At 38.8% G+C, this 24,613-nt stretch overlaps 1 protein-coding gene across 1 annotated transcript in view; it reads right to left on the minus strand.

The window, feature by feature from the left end:
- The window catches only part of DENND4C (DENN domain containing 4C), a 92,197-nt gene extending 76,425 nt beyond the window's left edge, over positions 1-15,772 (minus strand). Inside the window, exon 1 of the mRNA XM_019659066.1 lies at positions 15,413-15,772. The gene's annotated coding sequence lies outside the window, so the exon portion shown is untranslated. The remainder of the gene's footprint in view (positions 1-15,412) is intronic.
- Positions 15,773-24,613: the final 8,841 nt, after the last annotated feature.

Consider the following 24,613-nt stretch of genomic DNA (forward strand, 5'->3'; position numbering starts at 1 on the left):
GAGCATAAAAAACTACAACCAAAGAAGACAAAATCATACAAAATACACATTAAGAGACATAGGTATTACATGGTAGAAACCTAGAGAACATGAACTTTGAGTTAAGATTTCTATTATCTTAAACTCAGTATCTCTAAAAATAAAATTAAGCTTTTGAGGTTTTAAATATGTCCATAGATTGTATGTGCTTTTTAAACACAACTTTACTGAGGTATAGTTTACATACAATAAAATACACATATTTAAAGTGTACAATTTGGTAAGTTTTCAAAAATGTGTACACCCATGAAATCATTACAACCATAGTGTTGATAGATAGTAAACATATCCATCAACACCCAAAATTTTCTTGTACCCCTTCATTATCCCTCCTCCCCCCACTACTACCAGAAAATGAGTGATCTGTCACTATAGATTGTTTTCTAGAATTGATATACATGGAATCATATAGTATGTATTCTTTATAGTCTGGGTTCTTTCAATCATCATAATTATTTTGAGATTCATCCATGTTGTTTACATCAAAAGTTCATTCTTTTTATTGCTGAGTAGTTCACTGTAGAATATACCACTATGTATATTTATTCACCTATATAATAGACATTTGGGTTATTTCCAGTTTGGGGCTATTAAAGCTGTCGTGAACACCCATGTACAACAAGCCTTCTAGGCATATGCTTTTATTTATCTTAGGTAAATTTCTAAGAGGGTATGGCTGGATCACCTGGTAGGTGTATGTAGTTCTAAAAATCTGCCAAATAGTTTTCCAGAGTGAGTGTACCATTTTACATTCCTGCCACAGAATATGGATTTCAATTGTTCCACATCCTCTCCAACACTCTATAAGGCCAGTATTTATAATTTAGACATTCTAACATGTCTATAATGATACTTAACTGTAGTTTTGTTTTGTTTTTTTTTTAAAGATTTTTATTTATTGGGGAATTGGGGGAAGGGGAACAGACAAGTTGCTATCCTTTTGTTCTTCAGTCTACAGGACTAGAGGACGTTGCTTCACTGGCCCAAGTTGGCACCATCACTGCGCTCTTCCCGGAGAGGCAATCAGTCGCCAGCTTCTGGACAGCCACTCACGGCGGCTGCTGGCCGCTCATGCTGGCTGCTGGCTACACGCGGTAGCCCATGGCAACCCACTGCAGCAGGGGCTGCAGCCTATGCCGTCGCCGGCGACTCACGGCAGCCCAGCTCCAGGTTGAGCTGTTGTTCAGCATCTTAGCTGTAGAGGGCAGTGTCACTGGCCCTCATATGTGGGATCCGAACCGGGGCCCTCTGGCGTCCCAAGCCAGCTCTTAACCAACGCACCACTCGGCCAGCCCCTTTTTCTAGTTTCTTAAGGTGGAAGTTGAGGTCACTGATTTGAGATCTTTCTTATTTTCTAATGTAGGTATTTAGTGCTATAAATCTACCCCCCACCCCAAAAAAATGTTTTAGTGACATCCCACAAATTCAGGTATGTTGTGTTTTCTTTTTATTCAGTTCAAAATACTTTTTAATTTCCCTTTCTTTTACCCATGGTTTCTTTAAAAGTATGTTTTTCAGGTTTCAAATTTTGTACTTGGGAATTTTGTGAGAATCTTTGGTTGTTGGTGTCTAACTTAATTACGCTGTGATCAGATAATATAATGTGTATGACTTGAATTCTTTTACATTTAGCAAAGACTAGTTTTACGACTAAGAATATGGTCTATTTTGAGAAATATACCATGTGCACTTCAGCAGAACATGTGTTCTGTTGTTGGAAAGAGGGCTCTACAAATGCTAATCAGGTCAAAGTTAATAGTATTGGTCAAGTCTACTATATCCTTGCCGATGTTCTGTCCTCTTGTTCTTCCAATTATTAAGAGAGTGGTATTGAAATCTCTGGCTATAATTGTAGATTTGTCTATTTCTCCTTTCAGTTCTATCAGTTTTTGCTTCATGTATTTTGAAGCTCTGTCATTAAGGGCATAAACATTTAGAATTATTTTGTTCTTTTGATTGACTGACCCCTTTATCATTATGAAATGACTTTGTTTATCTCTGGTAAAAATTAGTCTGTATTAACAAGAGCTTTTGAAAAAAATGAAAATATTTGTAAAAACTTAGGTATATAGTTTAACAATTAAATTTCTTTTTACAACTATAGCTAATATAATCTTTCAGAATCAATTTCATTTCACTTTACTCTTTAGAATGGCTTACATTTTAATAAATAAATGCTGTTGGCATCAACAAAATGTGATAAACTTCAACCTACAAGGTTAAATGTAGTATACATAATTCTTCTCACTATAACAAAAAGACTTTTTAAATCTTTAAAACTATCTTGTGTTCCTTGATGTTTCAAACCATGCAGAATGAATGGTGAACTTTGTTGAAGTCACAAAGAAAATACAGTTTTATCAAAATTATTGTTACATTTAAGCAATTTAAAATAGGTCCTTGGTGATTCCATTTAGAAAGCATTATCAACATCAGTTATGCTGGCTGGGTCATGAAACTATGAAACCGAAAAAGTAAGTCATTTCAGATAAAATCAGTTCATTTTTCAGAACACAAAGCAGTGTAATTCTCTACTGTTGCACCTGCCACTGAAAGTTTTGTAAAGGAGGGTTGTAAAGAAAGGTTGCAAACACAAATGCCTAAAGGGATCAGGCAGGATATAAGAGTCGTGGGAACTAGAGAATGCAGGCACCCACTACTAGTCAGATCTATCCAACTGTTGCCAAAGGACTTAGCAAAACCAGAACTTCCTTTTTGCCTTTTTAAGAGAAACCAGAAATCAGGATTTTACTGTAAATCTCCAAGTTTTAAAATATCCACAACTAATTCAAAATTCTTAACCACTAGTAAGAGCAAACAAAACACATAACCACAGTATTCTCACTGTAAAGATTAAAAGTCTAGAAAAGAACAATTTCTAAATTCCATTAAAAAAAAATCACTGACCTGGTTAAATACCTAACTTCACCATTAAAGATATGTGAGCCAATAAACCTAACTGTATATATCAAGTTGATAATATAACTATATAAAAGGGAATGAAAGAAGAACTAATCCAAGTAACTTTTGAACAATTTATTTTAACATGAAGAACTGAAAAAGAAATCTTGAGCTTTACTTAGAAGGCTTGCATTTTACAGTCGTATGGTTGTAGCAATTCTGAAATTATTCTGTATGTATTTTACAAGTATGACTTAACAATTGGAAACCAATTTTCTTGCTGTGATAAAAGGGAGATATAAATATGGAATGGGAAAAGGCAAATAAGAATCTATGTATTAGAATGGAGTTAGAGGTATCAATATGAACTCGTGATTTTAAAATACATATACTAAATGCAATGCGCTACCCTGAATTGGATCACAGAAAAGGCACATTAATGTAAAAACTAGTGAAATTAAAATAAAATCTGGATTTTAGTTAATAGCAATGTAACAATATTGATGTCTTAGTTTTGACAAATGTACTATGGTAATATAAAATGTGAGCCATAGAGGAATAAGAACTCTCTATACTACCTTTTCAACACTTCTGTAAATCTAAAATAATTCAAAAATAAAAAATTTTAAATATATGTGTGTCTTCGGATACCACATGGGCCAGTGACACTGCGCCCTCTACAGCTAAGATGGTAAACAACAGCTCGACCTGGAGCTGGGCTACCGTGAGTGGCCAGCGACAGCATGGGCTGCAGTGGGTTGCTGTGAGCCACCGTGAACAGCTGTCCAGTGGCCGGCAACCGATCTGCCCCACCCGGGAAGAGCACAATGATTACAATACCAACATGGACCAGTGAAGCAACGTCCTCCACAACTAGAGTGAAGAACCAAAGGACAGCAACTTGTCTGTTCCCCTTCCCTAATACCCCGACACTGTTCTACTCCTCCAATTCCCCAAGAAAATCTTTAACAAAAAAAAATAATTTTTTAATTAAAAAAATGTGACAACATAAAGATAACAGAAAAATCTCCCAACATTTGGAAATTAAATACACTTCTAAATAATAAGTGGTTCAAGAAGTTTAAGGAAATTACAAAATATTTTAAACTGAAAAGGAAGAAACAATATATGAAAATTTGTGGAATGTAGTTAAAGCAGTACTTTCAGGGAAATATACAGCATAAGCACTTATTAGGGAAAAAAAGCAAGGTCTCAAATTAAGAGCCTAACCTTGAATCTTAAGCTAAAAAAAGAACAGCAAAATAAACCCAAAGGAAGAAGAAGAAATAAAGCAAAGGAAGAAATAAAACTGTCCTTATTCACAGACATGACTGTCTACATAAAAATTCCAAATGAGGGCTCGCAGAGTGGCTCAGTTGGTTAAGAATACGAGCTCGGAGCAACAAGGATGCCGGTTCGATTCCCACATGGGCCAGTGAGCTGGGTCCTCCGCAACTAGATTGAAGACAATGACATGAGCTGAGCTGCTGCTGAGCTGCCGGCAGGCAGCAGATGGCTCAGTTGGTTAGAGTACGTGCTCTAAACAACAAGGCTGCCAGTTCGACTCCTGCATGGGATGGTGGGCTGTGCCCCCCACAACTAAGTTTGAACATGGCAGCTTGAACTGAGCTGCAGCTGAGCTGCCGATGAGCAGCCACATGGCTGAGTTGGTTAGATCGCATGCTTTTAACAAGGTTGCTGGTTCAAGATGGTTGGTTGCGCCCCCATCAACTACGTAGATTGAAAATGGCAACTGGACTTGGAGCTGAGCTGCACCCTCTACAACTAAGACTGAAGGACAACTTGACTTGGAGCTGATGGGTCCTGGGAAAAACACTCTGTTCCCCAATAAAGTTAAAAAAATAAAAATAAAAATAAAGGGAAAGGGGTTTCCATCCTTTTGGGGCAATAAAAACATTCTGGAGCTAAATAGATAGTGATGATAGGTGCATAATATTTTGAATGTATTAAATGCCACTGAATTGTACATTTTTAAGTTGTTAAAATGGTGAATTTTGTTATATAAAATTTGCCACAATTTTTTTTAAAAGGAATGAAATACTAATACATACAACCACCTAAATGAACCGCAAAAATATTATCCTAAATGAAAGTCAGTCACAAAAGAGCACACGTTGAATGATTTAGTTTATATAAAATATCCAGAATAGACAAATCTATAGAGACAAAAAATAGATTAGTGGTTGCCCAGAGCTGGGATAGGGAGAGGGGGGTTGGACCGAGACTGCTAAAGGACAAAAGGTTTCTTAGGTGATGAAAATGCTCTAGACCAGGTTACACTGATGATTATAAAACTCTGTAAATAAAAAAAATTTTTTAAACCCCACTGAATTGTCCTTTAAATGGGTGAATTTTATGGTGTATGAATTTTCTCTCCGTAAGGCTCTAAGACCAGGGAGCAAACATCCGCAGCTCCAGCACCAGGGGTTTAGCTGGAGCCAGCGGCTGTGTGGTCCTCATAAGTGCCCACAATCATAGGCCTTTGGAGCTCTTTTAATCACTAGGAACTGGAACTAGAATTGTGAAATGGACAGTCTTAATGGAGCCCAGAATGTCCTGGGGAGCCAGATAACCCTCCCTTTACACAACAGATAAAAATTCCTTGTGTAAAAAAAATGACTGACCTTTGACAAAAGAGCAAAGGCAGTTCAACTGAGAAAGGGTAGTCTTTCAATAAATAGTGGTGGAAAATTGGATACCCAAACACATACACACACACACACACACACACACTTTAGACTGGGGCCTTATACCTTCCACAAAAAGTAATTCAAAATGGATCACAGACCTGTAAATATAAAACACAATACTACAAAACATCTATTATAGGGGCAGCGGGTTAGCTCAGGTGATTAGAATCCAGTGCTCATAACATGAAGGTTGCCAGTTCGATCCCTACATGGGCCACTGAGGTGTGCCCTCCACAACTAGATTGAGACAACTACTTGATTTGGAGCTGATGGGTCCTGAGTCCTGGAAAAATATTCTGTTCCCAATTAAAAAAAAAAAAAACACAAAAAAAACAAAAAACTTCTATTATAGAAGAAAATATAGGAGAAAAATCTATCTAATTTTGGGTTGGGCAATGAGTTTTTAGATACACCACCAAAAGCAAAATCCATGAAAGAAAAAATTGATAAGGTAGACTTTATTAAAAACTTCTGTTCTCTGAAAGACATTAAGACAAGCCACAAAAGACAAACCACAAAGTTTGAGAAAGTATTTGCAAAACATGTATCTGATATCCAAAATATACAAAAAACTCTTTGAACTCAAGAGTATGGAAACAACTCAATTGAGAAATTAGCAAGATATCTGAACATATATCTCACCAAAGGAGATACATAGATATATATGGCAAATATGTAAATATGTATGTGAAAAACTACTCAACATCATTAGTCATGCAAACTGAAATAATGAGATACCAATACACACCTATTAGAATGGCTAAAATTCTTCAAAAACTGACAATACCCAATGCTGATGAAGGATGCAGAATAGGAACTTTCATTCATTGCTGATGGGAATGCAAAAGGGAACAGCCACTTTGGAAGACAGTTTAATGTTTCTTTCAGAGCTAAACATGAGCTTACTATATGATCCAGCAATCATTTTCCTAGGTGTTTACTCAATTGATTTTAAAACTTACGTCCATGCAAAACCTGCAAGGGCCGGCTGAGTGGCTCAGTTGGTTAAGAGCTCGCTCAAGAGTTTGAGCTCTGAGCAACAGCGGTTCGAGTCAGCCCGNAAAAAAAAAAAAAAAAAAAAAAAAAAAAAAAAAAAAACCTGCACATAATGTTTAAAGGAGCTTGATTCATAATCACCAACAACTGGAAGCAAAAAAGATGTTCTTCGATAGGTGAATGGGTAAACAAACAATGGATGAGTCAGTGATAAAAAGAAATGAGCTATCCAGCCAGGAAAAAATGTGGAGGATCCTTAAATGCATATTGCAAAGTGAAAGAAGCCAGTCTGAAAAGGCTACATACTATATGATTTCATTTATATGACATTCTAGAAAAGGCAAACCTACAAAATCAGTACAAAAGACATTGGTGGTACACTCTGTGCCTCACCACAAAGCCCTGGAATGTGGTGAGGCACAAGAGTGTCAGAGTTGAAGTACAGGGGATTTTTTACAGAGGTAAAACTATTCTGTATGATACTGGAATGGTGGATACATGACATTATGCTTTGTCAAAATTCATAGAACTTTACAGCTTTAATGCATGCAGAATTTTTTAAAAAACATTGAGGAGTTTCAGGGGATCCCCTGAAGGGATGTGGAGATCAAGAGAACATAACTGTATGACTATTACAAATGTATGAAACAACCTCACTGAAGGGGGTGGGAGGGAAAAGATGTTGACCAAAGTAACGTTAGAAATGAGCAGAGTCTGTAAAACTAAAGTCAAAAGGACCTGTAAATAGGCACTCTAGTTGATAAAATTGTTTCCCACAGGGGTATGAGTTAACAATTCTGACACTGATATATATATATATATATATATATATATATATATAATATATATATTAAAATTGAATAATTACATAAATGGATGATGGATGGTGGGAGCCAGACTTCCCACTGTCGGAATAGGAATTTACAGATATGGTCGGGAGAAGGCTAGGATGATCCAGATAGTAATGGATTAAGATTGAAGACTCAGTGTGAATTCTTATTTAGCTTAATGTAAATATAGATGTTACATAGAGAAAAATTTACAAGCATATGTATATAACAGGTTAAAATACATCAGTATATTTCCTTGTACAGTCAGCTGAGAAGGCCCAGAAGCAATGACACCCCAGTAGTAATCATCCCACCAAGCATATAGATCATTTCTAATGCCACTCTCCACTAAAAGGAACCAAGGCTTCTTGAAAAAATCGGTGATTATAGGACTGGGCCAGGAAATATACAAAATGAGTGTAGAACATTTTTTTAGTGCCAGAAAGTAAGTGCTCAAAACATGAGCAAACAAACCCACACTGATGGGTGTCTGTCAAAGGAACACAGGACAAACTAAAAGAGCTCCCAATAGCCAAGGCTGAAATAATTTGAGTGAAGTAGTATTGTATTATAGCTGAAAGTATGAAATAAATATCCATGTCAATACTGATATAAATTAGTGATATGAATGAATGAATAAATAAATGGAAAGAGACAAATCTCCCATGCAAAATAATTCCAAATAACTTAGATAGCTACTCTGCCCTCAAGGAGGACGTATAACTTCCTACTCCTTAAGTGTGGGATGAGCTTAGTGACTTCCTTCCAGAGTACAGAATGGAATACAAAGGAGGAAGAGGAGAATAACTTTACAGTGGAGAAATATGACAAACACTACACCTCAGCTAGGTAATCAAGATCACTATCAAAGTCATAAATCATTATGATTGTATGTATACCCTGGATACGATGTGATGAAAATGGCACTTTACCTCTGTGATCCTCACAAAAACCCATAACCCCAATCTAATCTTAAGGAAAACATCAAAAAAATTCCAACAGAGGGAGAGACATCCTACAAAATGCCTGATCATACTCCTCAAAACTGTCATAGTCATCAAAAGTAAGGAAAGTCTGAGAGACTGTCACACCCAATAGCCTAAGGAAACACAACTAAAGGTAATACCATATCTGGGTAGGATCCTGGAACAGAGAAAAGTCATTGGGTAAAAACCAAGGAAATCTGAAAAAACTATAGACTTTAGTTAATAATAATGTATCAACATTGTTTCATTAATTACTATGGTAACAAATGTACCATACTAATATAAGATGTTAACAGATGTTAATAATAGAATAAACTGGGTTTGGGGTATGGGGAACTCTAATAGCCTCTTAGTTTTTCTGCATATCTGAGACTGTTCTAAAAATATATAGTCTACTTTCAAAAAGGTACAAGGATAGAAAAGATATAATGTGTAAATTGTAATCCTAAGAAAACTAGGCTGGACATATTAATAAGCAAAGGAAGACTTCAGAGATGGGATAAAGAGAAACATTTCATAATAACAATAAAAGTTATTAATTTATCAAGGCATAACAATCCTAAACATGTATATGTCTAATAAGAAAGCATCAATGTATATGAAGCAAAAACTGACAACATTAAAAGGGGAAATAAACATGTCACTCAACTAGTCTGTTACTTAAGGTGAATAAATATAAACAATGAAGAAGGGAGGGGATAAACAGATACACAATTAAAGAGAGTTCAACACTCCTCACTCAATAATTCATAGAATATAAAGAAAATCAGAATACATAAAATTGGAAGAACACTATCAACTAACTTGACATTTTTATATTTATAGAACACTTTCCCCAACAACGGCAAAATAGAAACTCTTTTCAAGTGCACATAGAAAATTCACCAAGATATACCATATACTGGCCCATAAAACATGTCTGGATACATTTAAAACGATTTAAATTAAACACAACATGTTCTCTGGCCACAATGGAATTAAATTTGGAATCAGTAAAAGAAAGATAGCTTATAAGATTCTCCAAGTATTTAGAAATTAAACAACACTCTTCTAAATAATCCATGGATCAAAGAAAAAAATCACAAGCGAAATTAGAAAATATTTTAAACTGAATGAAAATAACAGAAATCAACTTGTGGGGTACAGCTAAAACAGTGTTCAGAAGAAAATTTATAGTTTTAAGTACTTATACCAAAAAAGAGGGAAGTTTTAAATCTATGATCTAAGTGCCCACCTTAAAATGTTAGAAAAAGCATACTAAAGCAAGAGAAAGAAGATGAAAAAAATAAAAAGAACAGAAATAAATGAAACAGAAAATGGACAAACAATAGCAATAGAAACCAATACCTCTAAGTCAAGAAAAAAGTGAGATAAGAATTACTAATATGAGGAATGAAAGAAGATATATCACTGCAGATCCTTTAGACATTAAAAAAACAAAGGGAATATTATAAATACTTTCATGCCAATAAATTCAACAACTCAGGTGAAATCTAAGGATTGTCCGCAACCACCTAAAAACCAAGGAAGGGTTCTTTCCTACAGTCTTCAAAGGGAGCATGTCCCTGCTGACACCTTGATTTCACGCTTCTACGGTAGTTTCCAGAACTGTGACAGAATAAGCAGGTTGAGCTGTTGTTCAGCATCTTAGCTGTAGAGGGCAGTGTCACTGGCCCTCATATGTGGGATCCCAACCGGGGCCCTCAGGCGTCACAGGCCAGCTCTTAACCAACGGTGCCACTCGGCCAGCCCAATAAATGTATTAAATTTAGTGTCACTTGCTACTTCTTAGTATGGGGCTACTAAAAAATTTTAAATTACATATGTGACTCATTATATTTCTAACGAATAGCACTAATCTAGCTAGTAGCAATGAGGCAAGAAAAAGGAAAAGGTTTAATGATTTGAAATGAAGAAGCAAAACTGGCTTTCTCTGTAGACATTACAATTGTGTATGAAGAAAATCCTAGAGAATCTACATAAGAGCTAGAAGTAAAAATTGAATTTAATAAGACAAAAGAATACAAAGTCAATATGCAAAAGAACCAACTGTATTTTTAACAATTGGAAAAAGAAAACTTAAACATAGTATCATCAACAAAAGACAGTATCAAAACACATGAAATAGGGATAAATTACACAAAATATGTACAAGACCTATAAAATAAAAAGCCGCAGAAAAAACTAAAAAGACCCAAATAAACAGAGAGATATGTTACGATAAAGTATCAGAAGACTGAGTATTAGTGAGACATCAATTCTCCCAATATGCTTTTTGTAGAAATTGACAAGCTTAGTCTACAATTTATTGAAAATGCTACAGATGTAAAATAACCAAAACAATTTTGAAAAAAATAAAGATGTTGGAAGACAAACACTTTCTAATTCCAAGATTTGCTATAAAGAAATATAATTAAGACAAAGTAACACTGGTATAAGGATAGACACAGACTAATGGAACAGAAAAAAAAGAGACCAGAAATAGACCCACATTTAGAAAAAATAAAGAGTCAGGTTGCATATAACTTCCAAACTAGTAAGGAAAGGGAGGGAAGAAGAGGAGGGGGGACGGAAGGAAGGAGGAAGTTCTACAGAATAAAATAAAAAGATGCCATGGTAGTAACTGATCTCCCTAACCAGACAGCGTGATCAGGAAAAGACCTCTCAGAAAAGGCAACATGTAAATGAATGGTATATGTAAGGCTCTAAGTGAAAGAACCTGAAAGTCGGCTGGTGTCACAGGTGCACAATGGGCAAGCAGAAGCTAAAGCTAAAGAGACAAGAAAATGTTTGTATTATATAATATTTCTCAATTCTGTCCATTTTTTTTTCCCATCCCTACTACTGCTGTGCTCAATTCTCACCTAGATGCCTTCAAACTTTTCTAGTTGATGAACCTGCAGCCCCCCTCAAGCAGCTCTCCCAATCCATCCTTCACAATAAAGTCAAAATATTTAACAGGTTAAAATCATTAAAAGGCTCCCTGTTCCTCTCAATGTATGGTCTTAATTTCTTATTTGACTCTTCAGACCTTTCATGACATAGCTAGCCCCACTTAGTCCTCCAGCTTACTAACCCCCCCGCCCCCACTTCCCTTCAAAACTACCTGCGTCCAAATACTAAATTACTTGCATTGTAATAAAACCTACTACATTCTTTCATTACTTTGTGCCTTTTCACATCATTCTTTGAGTTTTAAATCAAATGTCTCCTATGTAAACCATCTCTAACCACACAAAACACAGTTAGGTTATTTCCCTCTGCTCTTATAGCATCGTTTGGTCTAGTTTGAATTTGTCATGTTGTAATTATGATGCTTTTTTATAAGACTGTTTGTCCTACTAGATTTCAATATTCAGACAGTTTGTTAGTTATCTTTTTATCCCTAGCTGATAGCATAGTACTTACTTAAGGGATGCTTTTCTTAAGCCATAATTAAAAAGGTACTCATAACATTTATGCTTTTAGTAGTTAAGCATCTTTAATTAAGCTATAAATGAATTGCACATACACAGTAAAAAAAAAAAAACCAGATTCAAAGAATCCTTTAAAATATTTCAGAGATTTTAAAATCTTATGACTTTTCTGTAGGTCAAATGATTATAAATCTAGATTTGTATATATAAGGTTTGGTTGAAATAAGGTGTGCTTAGAAACACTATGCCTCACAATATTACTATAAGAATTAAAAAATTTTTTAAGAATATTACTTTTATATTGTACAAGTAAAATTAATAAACTGAAACTTGTAGCAAGTCAGTAACAGGAAGAATTATGAATTTATAGTTTGATTCCTACTCAATGAATTCAAGTCACATATGCACATCTACAGTTTTTCACTCTGCTCTAATTCAGTTCTCAATTAAATACTATATTTATAGGAGCCTTAATGATCCACTGCAAAGGAAGGAGTTCAAATAATGTTTACTTTTTCAAAAATCTAAAAAGTAATTTGGTTTGGACTATCATATTAGCAAAGTGATTTCATTATAGCATGATTTTGAGAGTAAAAAAGTGGAATTACTAACATGTCAAAATAGGAAAATGGTTAAATAAACTGTAGCAGTAAAACTTTGGAGTAAAACTACTACACAACCACAAAATAATAGTAACATGCAGCACTAGGGAAAACACGTATGTTTAGAAAGATAATTATGTGAAGTTTAACCACAAAATTATAAACAAGTATATAGAAAGGATTAGTATTTTATACCAATTAATATATTATGCAAGTATAACAAAATTAAAGTACTGAAAAAATGTAAACGTAAGATGAGAATTAAATTTTTTTCCTTTTGAATTTCCTTTAATCATGTTATCTTTTCCAATAAGGTTTCCAAATACCACAATAACTCTATTACACTTACTTTGATAAATACAATGTAGACATTAAGTAGAAAAAAAATTTAATTTTATAAAGTACCTAACTTCTTTCCACAAAAAGTTTTAAATTTCAAATAATAATGCCCAAGACCTACTGTTTTAAAAACACCAGCTGTACTATTTACAACTCTTTCCCCAAGTTTTAACGCTTATAAAGGTATCTCCAATTCCAAAAAGGCATCCCACTACTCCAAGTCTGTCAAACTGACAATCTGAAAGAGGTACAAATTATGGCACCAGCATAGAGAAGATAAAATTTCTATCCATGTATTATGAAAGCTTATTTGTCCTTACTATCTAAACTTCAGTGAGCATATTTATTACACTGGAAATTTAAATCAGAACAGGAATTCCGTTTTGCTAATGAGAAACACCAAATGAAACAACCTGCCTCTGACTCAGCAGCTTTCTTTTTTACTATACAACCTGCACCTAAGTTGCAAGGATAAGACTGAAACCTAATTTTCAAACTGAGCAGCAAAGCCAATGAAAAATCAATATTTGTCTAGACAAGAAACTCCAAAGAAAATACAAAATGTTTTGGTCTTAACTGGCAGATCATATAAAGAGCAAAGGTGCCTTGTTCGGTTATTATGTATCATGCCAAATCCCTGTGTATTGCTACAAATTTGCTTTTACTGCAGATACTTAACATGTTTCTGTATAGAGAGCACCTCAACCAAATAACCTTCCAAGTCTGGAACCATGAATTGTTACAGCCTACACACCACTGCATGTCCTTGTAATTTAAAAGATTTGCATTTTAAAAAGTCTCCACAAGAAGTAGATTCTACTGCCAATTTCTTCAGCTTGAAGTTTATACTACAGCTCAAGTTTATACTACAAAATACTATTATTTACTCTCAACAACAGAATGCACTAATTTACAAATTATTCAAGAGTAAAATACTCCAATATACAACTTCAACATTTCTAACATCATAGATTTTCTATTATCCAAACTAACAAATCCAAACAGTAATACACTAAGTGAGGTACTATGGCCAAAGTCAAATGACATATTATCAGTTCACTAAAATCAGTAATAAGAAAGATCAGATCCCTAATCCCAATCAACTATTTTGCAAAATGGCCACAGGAGATACCAATATGGGGAAAGTGTGAATTGAGTTTGCGATTACTAAAAAAAATGAGTCATGCACGCCTGCGTGAGAGGCTTCCTCGTGAATACAAATTTAAGTTCATTCCTGATTTCCTAGTCTCACACCAAGAAAGCAGTTTACCAACTTTTTAAGTCATACAAAGAACAGGGCAGAAAATAAAATATAAGTGGGGGTTTTTTTATGGTTATGTTGATCAAGAAAAGGTATCCTTTAATACTCACAGATGTTTTCCTTTTGCAACTAATTTTGCTCTTATCACGTTACACAGAAAATCATACAATGCTGTGCATTTCAGATAGCTGCTTCATACACATGATCACCTCAAATCAAATATTCGAAAACTTAACTCCTTAGCACTAATATTCTCCTCTATCTTACTATACCCTTCACCTTCTAAACCGGGAGACGGAAAAGGAAGACCTACTCCTATTGTAAATTGGGGCCAAGGAAGAACGCCTTAACACGGGTTGGCATACAATTAAGCTGGCAATTTCAATTAAGCAGTTAATTTCCCAGACTACAATGCTTGACAATCGCTCTGAGGCAAAAACACACAGAGTTGAGGGTTCATTACTGGAGATGACACTTTCAATTCACCCTTGCACAAGTAACTGCGGTAACTACCGAAAATTTTTCCGTGTGAAACAAACAAATGGGGGAAAGGGGGTTACTATTTAAAAACTGGGTCATTCCTTGTTTGTCATGATGAGGTACGGTCTTTGGGAGGGGAAAGTCTGTGAAGCAGAAAAAAGGAGGAACAAAATATGACAGCATTCTCAATGCAGAAAAGTTACAGCTCTTTACAGGAGTCAGCACTAGGGGCTCATTAGTTTTGTTTTGGTCACTCAGAGTTGAATGGAACCTGCCTTCCTAAAAGTCATCCCCAATGACGAAGCCCTGAGGATCGGCCACTGTAAGGCAGAGGAGAAAATGTTCTCACTTCACCTGCGACACCTGCACGGATCCCCAGTTCTTCCCCACTCTGTCCTGCGCGCAACCCTTCTGGAGGACCCCTAGCTCCCCGCCAGTCCGCCCCAACCCACCCTCCCCGGGAACTCCCGATCGCCGCCCCCTCCCTACCCTGCCCCCACCCAGGCGGCCGTCGCCCGGCGGTCCCCAGGGCTCAGACTCCTCGAGCTTCCACGCAAGTGGTTCGCAGGAGCCCGAGCGGCGGCACCGGGAGGCCCCTCCTGGCACAGCCTCACCCCCATCACACCCCGCAGGCTCCAGAGACTCCCCGCCCCCGGAAACCGCGGGGAAACTAGGCCGGGAATGCCAGCCAGGCCACTCTCCGCCTCCTCGGCGACCCCCCGCAGGCCGGCCATCCGACCTCTGCACCTTCGATTTGCTACCTGCCTAGCGCCCTCCCAGCCTGGGAGCGCGGGCCCGGCGGAAGCGCGGCGCAGGGTTCCTCCGCGAAAGGCCCTCCGCTGCAGACTCACCTGCCGCCCGCTTCAGCGCCACCCGAGCACAGTCCCTTTCCGGAGCATGAAAGCGCCGGCTTCGCGGCCTGGGCGCCCTCGACAGGGCCGGGCGGGGGACTTGCACCCGCGGCGGCCGCCGCAGCCACCACGACCCGCTCTGCGCCTGCGCCGCCTCACGGGCTGGGTCTCGAGGGGCGCCGCATGAAGCGAGGGGTAACGTCCGGGAGCGCTGCCTCGCGCGAGTGCCTCAACTAACCGGAGGTCGGCCGTGAGGGCAGCGGGTCGCCTAGGAGCTGCCCGCGGCACGGCCACCCCGACAGCTGACGGCCATGTTTCTGTTCCCTTTTCCTTTTTTTTTCCCCCCCTCCCTCCTTCCGCCCCTTTCCACAGAACAGCACTTTGCTACCCTCCTCCCTCTCCTTTTCCTACTGCGGGGGCGGGTGGAACAGGGCGTGGGGGAGGGGCGGGGAAAGGGAGGACGTGGGGCGGGGCAACGCTCGAGCCCCGCCCCCGGGGAGGGTCGAGGCGGCGCGGCCACTACACCAGCGTCCCCATCCGCCCCGACCCCGGTGGCGCGAGGTACCAACTCAGCCACCCTGCGAGCTCTTCCCTCCTTCTCGTCCGAGCGGGAGGTCCAGAGCAGGGACAGCTGGGGAGAAAGGGCCCCGGGCGCTGCTCTGCACCCCTTCCTGCCGGGCCCAGACTCACTGTGTGCTGTAGGTTCATTAACTTGGCCTCAGGCAGGTGGCGGCTGCTCCTCGGAGTTTTAAAGTCGGGCAGAGTGAGTCCCACTCGCTCGGTCACTGAGGAGATGCAGTGCCGACAGGGATGCAGGTCTCTGGACGAGAAGTTTCCTTCCCAGGATGGGAGTTGGCATTCCCACTCATGACCGTGGGCCTCCGCGGCCTAAGAGAGACCAGCCGACTGGCCCTTCGCGAAGTCCCTTCCCGGCTGCTGCGCCCCATGAAAGTCCTTGGCCGCGCTTCGCGTCGCTACCTCGGCTGAGATTTCAGAACGGGAACTCCGAATGTGGAAATCGCTTGCTTAAATAATCAGTGCTCTCCTGTCTCCTAAGTGTAGCCTCCTTATCTACCCAGACGCATGCATGGTCGCTTCGCCTTAATGCAGGTTTTGCGAGATATTTTCACAACGGTTTGAAGTTATAGTGACAAAGAACTAGTTGTAAGGCAAGAAGCAAATGGTTTTCAACAAATTTGGAGAACTTTTATCTTCTGGCAAAAATAAAACTGGCGAGTGACTTCACGGATTCCATAGCAGGTCAAAATTAGAACTGGTAAGATTTGTACATATCTAATTAGTACTCACATATATAATGACTATTTTCCTGAATTACTGTCTCATTCAATCTGTATTTTTGCCAAAAAGTATGAGATTAGATCTCGTTCGTGAGGGCCCTGTTGTCAGTTTATTTTTGAAGTTTATTGCATATATGGGTAAGTTGAATTTTGCAGTCAGCAGCAGCAACTTTTCCTAACCACATCAATGATCAGAATCGATTCAGTAGAAATGCACAGCAATAGAAATAAGATTTATTTAGTAACACTTTGGAGTCAATTTGAGCCCATTAGAAACCAATCTGACACTGACAGTCTAGACAGAAATTCAATACATAATTACAAATTGAGGTTCTGGACTTCTTCTTGTCCTTCCTTTCCCAAGGGCAAATTAGTAGTCTAAAAACATTTCATATAGACAGTATTTCTTAATGGGTACTTTTCATTATCATAGATTGAGAGGGGTTTTTTTCTCCTTTCCCGTTTTTTTGCACCCACAGAAATGAAAGTGAAATTGACAGATTTTCTCAATTTGCAATGTAGGATTTAAATTTTTTTAAATTATTTTCACTATTTTAATTGCCCTATAGATTTAACATTTCTATTGACATACTCTACCCAAATTTTCATACAATGGACTTGTATGTGTTGGCCTAGTTTTTTGTTGTTGTTTTTTTTAGCTGAGCCATCCTGCCACGTGTTGGCAGCTCAGCAGCAGCTCAGCTCAGGCCGGGACTGGAAGTGCTGTTGCTCAGACAGAGCTCACACTCTTGAGCCAGCTCTTAACAAACTGAGCCACTTGGCCAGCCTTGGGCCCAATTTTTTATCTAAGGCAGCTTAGGTCTGAAAAAGTCAGCAGCCTTCTTCCTGCACTCTGATGTGCTCACGGCTGAAATAAGTTCATTTTAATTTTTAACATATAAATATTTGACTGTCTAAAAAGTGGGAGGGGAGCTGGAGAGCCCAGTAACAACATAATTGTCATAATCACTGCTATACTATCAGTTTCAGTTGAGCCTATATAAATACAAAAATGCATAGAAGAATCAGCCCATTGAAGAGGGAGATACAGATATCGAAATAAACATGGTCACTGCAATTTCTGTGGATTGGCAATGAAAAAGAGTTGAATGGAAATGTTGAACATTTTCTTAAAATAAGATATTTTTGACAGTCATCTTCAGTGCTGCAGCATACCACGTTATTCTCATCTTACGTAGATGAGAATTCTAAATGTTGATTTTCACAGCAATATTCAAAGACCTTTATACTTCTATACTACTTTTTATCTGTTTTGTTCAACTCTGTTTAACAGAAGTATTACAAATCTAGCAGTTTAAGCTAATTGTAATTATTTTTGTAATTACTTAATGTCTGAATTCCATACTAGATTGTAAGCCCTGTAAGAACAGGGTTCACATATGTCACATATGTGTATTCACATCACATCATGTTCTCTTCTAGATCCCCAATACCTAGCAGAATAACCAATATATAGTAGGCCCCCAAAAAATATTTGAGGGCTGGCTGAGTGGCTCAGTTGGTTAAGAGCTCGCTCAAGAGTTTGAGCTCTGAGCAACAGCGGTTCGATTCCCGGCCCAAGCTGAGCAGCCGCTGAGCTGCCAACCGGTGGCAGGATGGCTCAGCTTAAAAAAAAAAAAAAAAAAAGATAAATGACTGAAATAAATCAGTCTATGTTTCCCTCACTTTCTTCTACTCTGCCCTTAGGCAAGTTACTTAATTCTCCTCATCTTTAAACTGGGTGGAATGATATAAGAATCGAGATCATTTATTTATTTATAAGCTATAACTATGATACAGACTAGTTCAGTAATCAGTACTTAGCATGTGATGGGCAGCCTCTTATTGTAGTTTACAATGATCCCTGCCTCCTGGTTTGTGCCCTTCCATGCTGTGGGGGGACCTTATTAACTGGCTTCTAACACAGAATATATCAGAAGTGATGAAATTTCTCTAACAAGATGAGGTTATAAAAAAGACTGGCTTCAGTCTTGGATTATCTCTCTTGTCCTCTTGGATTGTTCACTCTTGAGGGAAGCCAGCTACCATGTCATCCAACAACCGTATGAGTGAGTTCAGAATTGGATCCTGGTCAAGTTGAGCCTTAAGATGATTACAACCATTGCCAACACCTCAGCTGCAGTCTCCTGACAGACTGAGCCAGAATCACCCAGCTAAGCTGCTCCTGGATTCTTTATTCATGGAAACTATGAGATAATGTTTCTTGTTGAAAGCTGCAAAATTTGGGAGTCATTTGTTACACAGCAATAGATAAGTTATATAGCACTACAATAAAGACAGCAAGTGCTCTTTAATGGGAGCTCTTCCTTGAATGAATATAAGTGGGTTTAGCATATGATACTTAGCATCCTTTAATGCTGAGTTTAATGATAGTGTTTACAATTGCCGTGAGAGAAGGTATCTAGGAAAAGTAGAAAGCCTGACTTTACCTGATCTGTTATTTATAAACTATCTTTGTTCCAAGAGAATTCTTTAAAATCTATTTCATATGATGTCTAGGATTTGTTTCAAAATAATGCAGTGGGGATTGAAGGGTGAGTAAGTAAGGGTTTTGATAAAACAAAATTGGGCATATGTTGAAGTAGAGTGCTTGAGGGTTCGTTACGTTCACTACTTTTTGTGCCTTTCTGAAATTTTTCATAAGTTGTTTTAAGTATTTCATGGAATCATAAGTTTGGAGCAATGGGGATCTTTAGAGATTATCTAGTCTAATTATTTTATTTGCTAGATGGGGAATTTAAGGCTCAGTGAAGTTTATTAATTCACCTAGAGTCTCCCAGTCTCATTTTTGGTGATTTCTTAGTTCAGTTTTGGGGAGAAACTACTAAATTCATAGCTGTTTATTTTCCCAAACAGAATAGCTTGCTCCAGATTTCCTAGGATAGCTTCCACAGCATGAAAATCCGAGCCTGCTGCCCACTTCCAGTGTATAATCTGCATGTTGTAGATTGGCAAATTATTGGGTTCCAGCCCCTCACTCATCAATTTTTGAAAACACTGGATTTGAAGGCCTGGTGCTTCACACATGTGGGTGCTCTTAGTTATTCTTTTAGAAAGAGTTGTAAGTAAGAATGACATCAACAAACACTAGATCTGCTTTATTCATATGATGACTAAAGGACCTAGTGTGTTCTACTCTCCACTAGGAGCATTAGCACATTCTTCGCTTTGTGCTCCACGCCAGTGTCCTATCTGGCTGGGGATTCTGTATCAGCGTTATCAGAATGGGCTCATCTAGAGTCTTGTGGAGTTACTCAGCACATTCTTTATCCAGCTTTGTTTTCTATGTCTACAGGCCAAACATGACTGGACTAGGAAAAGAAAGGGCTGACACAAAGCTCTTGGTCTTGAGTCAGAAGAGAGCAAGTGATCCAGAGGACAGTGTCCAAACAGACCATAAGGAAGAGTAGGGATTAGCAGGAGAAAAACCGAGAAAGAAATAATGGGTAGAGAGGTTAAACAGGAAGATAGTCTATATCAGCGGTTCTCAACTTTCCTATTGCTGCAACCCCTTAATACAGTTCCTCATGTTGTGTGACCCCCAACCATAAAATTATTTTCGTTGCTACTCTATAACTGTAATTTTGCTAGTTATGAATCGTAATGTAAATATCTTTTTGTTTTCCGATGGTCTTAGGTGACCCCTGTGAAAGGGTTGTTCAACCCCCAAAGGGTTGCTTCACTGGCCCAAGTTGGCACCATCATTTCGCTTTTCCCAGGCGAAGCAGATCAGTCGCCCACAGGTTGAGAACCGCTTGTCCATATGAATATATAATACACAAGACTTGCTACCCATGGTTGGCTTTTATGGCTCCTGACAGTATTTTAAGTGGAGGGCATAGTCCTCCACCCTCAGTCTTTCCCCACTATTGGGGATCAGTGTCTTTGCTAACTTGAACACCACTTGGGGCTGGCCGAGTGGCACGTTGGTTAAGAGCTGGCTTGGGACGCCAGAGGGCCCCGGTTCGGATCCCACATATGAGAGCCAGTGACACTGCCCTCTACAGCTAAGATGCTGAATAACAGCTAAACCTGGACTGGGCTGCCGTCAGTCTCCTGCGACAGCGTAGGCTGCAGCCCCGGCTGCAGTGGGTTGCCATGGGCTACCGTGTGTAGCCAGCAGCCACCGTGAGCGACCGTCCAGAAGCCAGCGACTGATCTGCTTCGCCTGGGAAGAGCGAAATGATGGTGCCAACTTGGGCCAGTGAAGCAACGTCCTCCACAACTAGACTGAAGAACAAAAGGACAGCAACTTGTCTGTTCCCCTTCCCCCAACTCCCCAGCGCTGTTCCCATTCCCTAATTCCGCAATAAAAAAAAACTTTAAAAAAAAACTTGAACACCACTTTAGCACCTAACAACTCCAAATGTGGCTGTTCCCCGTATCACACTTATCCATATCCATTCATCTAGGTATGTTTCTCATTTCCCAACTCACAGAAATGTTGCTATTTTTACTAGAGCTCAACTCCTACCTGCTTCCTCCAAACTCCTTTTTGTGGGCCTCAGTTTTGGAATTCCTCGCATCAGGAAATCATGCTGACCACAGATCAAGAAATACATGTGGTCTTTATTCCAAAGATTAATTTTTAAAAACACAATAAAAGCAAGAAAATGTAATAAACAAAAATAGTAGTATAATGAACTCATTTGTATCTATCACCCAGCTTCAACTCGTAATTAATCTTGTTTCTTATAAACCCATACCCACTCCCCACTCCTCCCTAAATATTTTGAAGCAAATACAGGTACCTGACATTTCATTTCATCTGTAAATATTTCAGCATGTATCTCTTAAAAACAAGGACTTTTATAAAAAAATAAAAAATTTTAAATTATGTTAATATTTTTTTAATTTTTTAAACACGAAGAACCTAGAATTATTGATATTATATCATCTTACTCCCCTTCCCACTCCTCATGGATCTAGTCCCTTGGGATATAACTTCTGCCTGGAGGGTTTGAGATTACCATACACCTCTTTGATTGGTGAACTAGACCTGTTGCTATCCCAGTCCTAACTTCCTCTATGATTCAGAGAATATAAGGTAGGGACTCATTCTTTGAATTCCACCCCCACCCCCACCCACCCCCTCCTGACCCAAAGATGGTTCAATATTCAGATCAAAGATGCTGTAATACATAAGAATCAGAAACTGCCTAAAAATCTGAAAATTAATATTCAATTTCCAGATTATATTCCGTTTGAGTTCAATAAGCTAAGTATTGTTTTACATACTGACAAAAACAGAATAGGGATCTGGTGCTGGTACCCCCTGTGAGTACCTATTCAAAATTTCCCCTAGTTTTATGGTTCTTTTCACATAGAAAAGGAGACATGAACTGAAGTGAATACTAAAAACTATCTCTAAAAAGGATCAATAGAAAGAAAACAAAATTATTTCAACCCCTTCTTTCTCCAGGTTCGACAGCTTCTTTATCCTTGGTGATGGCATTCATCTCAATGGCATTAATGCTATCCACGTGTTGTTCACTCCCAAATTTACCTCTCTAGCCCCAAATGTTCCTGAGCTATAGATTCAACCATCAAATTACCTCCAGTGTCTAAATGGCATCTCACACTTTACATGTTCAAAACACAACTCTTAATTCCCTACCTGCATTGCACCTCCCCCCACAAAACTATTCCTTTTTAATTTCTTTTTTTTTTTTTTTTTTAGCTGAGCCATCCTGCTTGCTACCTGTTGGCTGCTCAGCGGCAGCTCAGCTTGGGCCGGGCATTGAACCGCTGTTGCTCAGACCTCAAACTCTTGAGCGAGCTCTTAACCAACTGAGCCACTCGGCTGGCCCAAAACTATTCCTTTTTAAGCTACTTCATTTCATCACATGGTACCACCAATCTCCTGGCACCAAATGATGTCCTCCCCACCCCCAGGTACAAAGGTGGGTCACCTGAATTGGGAGTTAGGGTGGACAATCACTTGGCGAGATAGAGAACAAATGGAGCAGGGGGCAACATTGGGAGCACTGCCCAGCATGTTCATGGGCCAGTGCCAGGAGCCACATAAGGGTGAATGCCTACAGACCGTTGTTTGCCATTCAGTGGTGCCCAACATGCAGTCATGTGAAGTCAAGTAAAGCAGTCACCTTAGCTATGTGTCTGGTCATTGAGGGGTGTAGTCCTCCTATTGACAGCAGCCTGCACATAGCTGTGGCTCTTGACTAAAAGAACATAAGCCTGTGTCCTGAGACTTGAACACCTAACCATGTTGTCCATGTAAAGAAGTGCCCCTTTTTGTGATCCGGCCAAGTGGCTCAGTTGGTTAAGAGCTTGCTCAAGAGTCTGAGCTCTGAACAACAGCGGTTCGATTCCCAGCCCAAGCTGAGCTGCTGCTGAGCTGCCAATAGGTGGCAGGATGGCTCAGCTAAAAAAAAAAAACAAAAAAAAACCTGCCCCTTTTTAGTTTTCCAGGACATAGCCAGGGTGACCTTGACACGCAGAGGGACAGTGGTGGTACAGATTGGAAAGTCCATGTGAGTGGACTGGGCAGAGGTGAAACAACTGCCTTATGGAGAAAGTATGTGTTAGATAAGCTGTGTTTAGGCATGAGTTACAGTGAAATTGGCCACGTGTTCAATGTTAATGAATCGATGATATATATTAAATAAGGTGTCTAAACAGAAACTTAAAACGAGGCTATGTGTTGAATAGTTAACACAAATGTGAACAGAGGCTTTCAGGAAACGAACCACTTATTTTCACTAGGTGCCATGGTTTAGTGTTTGCTAACTCAGTATTTCCTCTCTACCCTATTTAAAATAACACTTGCATTATACTGTCTTGCCCTGTTTTAAGTTTTCCCCATACTCTGGTCACTGACATTCATTGTCTTATGTATTTGTGTTTCCTGTCTCTCTCCCCTGTCAGCCTAGAAGCTCCATAAGGGCAGGAAGTCTACCTTATTCACTGCTGTATCCCTGGTGCCAAGCATGGCAGTAATACTCTGTAAATGTTTATTGGTGACTCAATCAAATAATTAAGCAGCATTTTTAGGGGTCTGTCCTTTCTACCAATTTTCAGCCTCCATGTTTCTGGTCATTATTCCATCTCTGGGATTATTAAATCTTAGCACCGGTGAACCCCAGCTGGCCCCACCTCTCCAATTTGAGCGTGTCTGTTTCTGGATTATCTTTTTTTTCCATTGATCTGTGTGTCTGTCTTTATGCCAATACCGTACTGTTTTGATTACTGTAGCTTTGTAGTGTAGTTTTAAATCGGACCGTAAAGGTTCCAGCCTTGTTTTTCTTTCTCAAAATTTCAGTGCCTTTGTGGTTCCATATAAATTTTAGGATTGTTTTTTCTATTTCTATGAAGTATGTCATTGGAATATTGGAATATGAATATTAGAATATTTATATTCTGATATAAATATTAGAATAAGATCAATTTAGAGCAACTTTTTTCAGAACAGGATTACATTGCTTTATACATGAATAAAAAATTGATAAATAATGATAATTAATTATAATAGCTGCTAGGAGGTTTGATAAGTGCCTTGTGTATATTAACTCAGTTAAGAGTTATAAGAACCCCATGAGGTAGGTACTGTTATGTCCTCTATTTTATAAATAAGAAATCTGGAATTCAGAGAGATTTAAATAACTTGCTCAAGTCGACAGAAACCTTGAGCCTAAATTTATCCTAGGTCTATATGATTCCGGAGCCCTGGTTCATTATCAGTATTGCTGTCCTAAGGAAGAACATTTTCATATGAAGTGGCTAAACACTGGCAGAAGAAATTGCTAAGAGAAGATTAGGAGAGAAAGCAGAGATTTGTGTGAAAGCAGAGATTTTGAGCAGATGACTTCCAGTGACCCCCATCTAACCCAAAGTTTGTACACCTAGATCTGCCACTCCTTAC

This window comes from Hipposideros armiger, unplaced genomic scaffold, assembly GCF_001890085.2.
Source record: "Hipposideros armiger isolate ML-2016 unplaced genomic scaffold, ASM189008v1 scaffold_294, whole genome shotgun sequence".
In the NCBI taxonomy this organism is placed as follows: domain Eukaryota; kingdom Metazoa; phylum Chordata; class Mammalia; order Chiroptera; family Hipposideridae; genus Hipposideros; species Hipposideros armiger.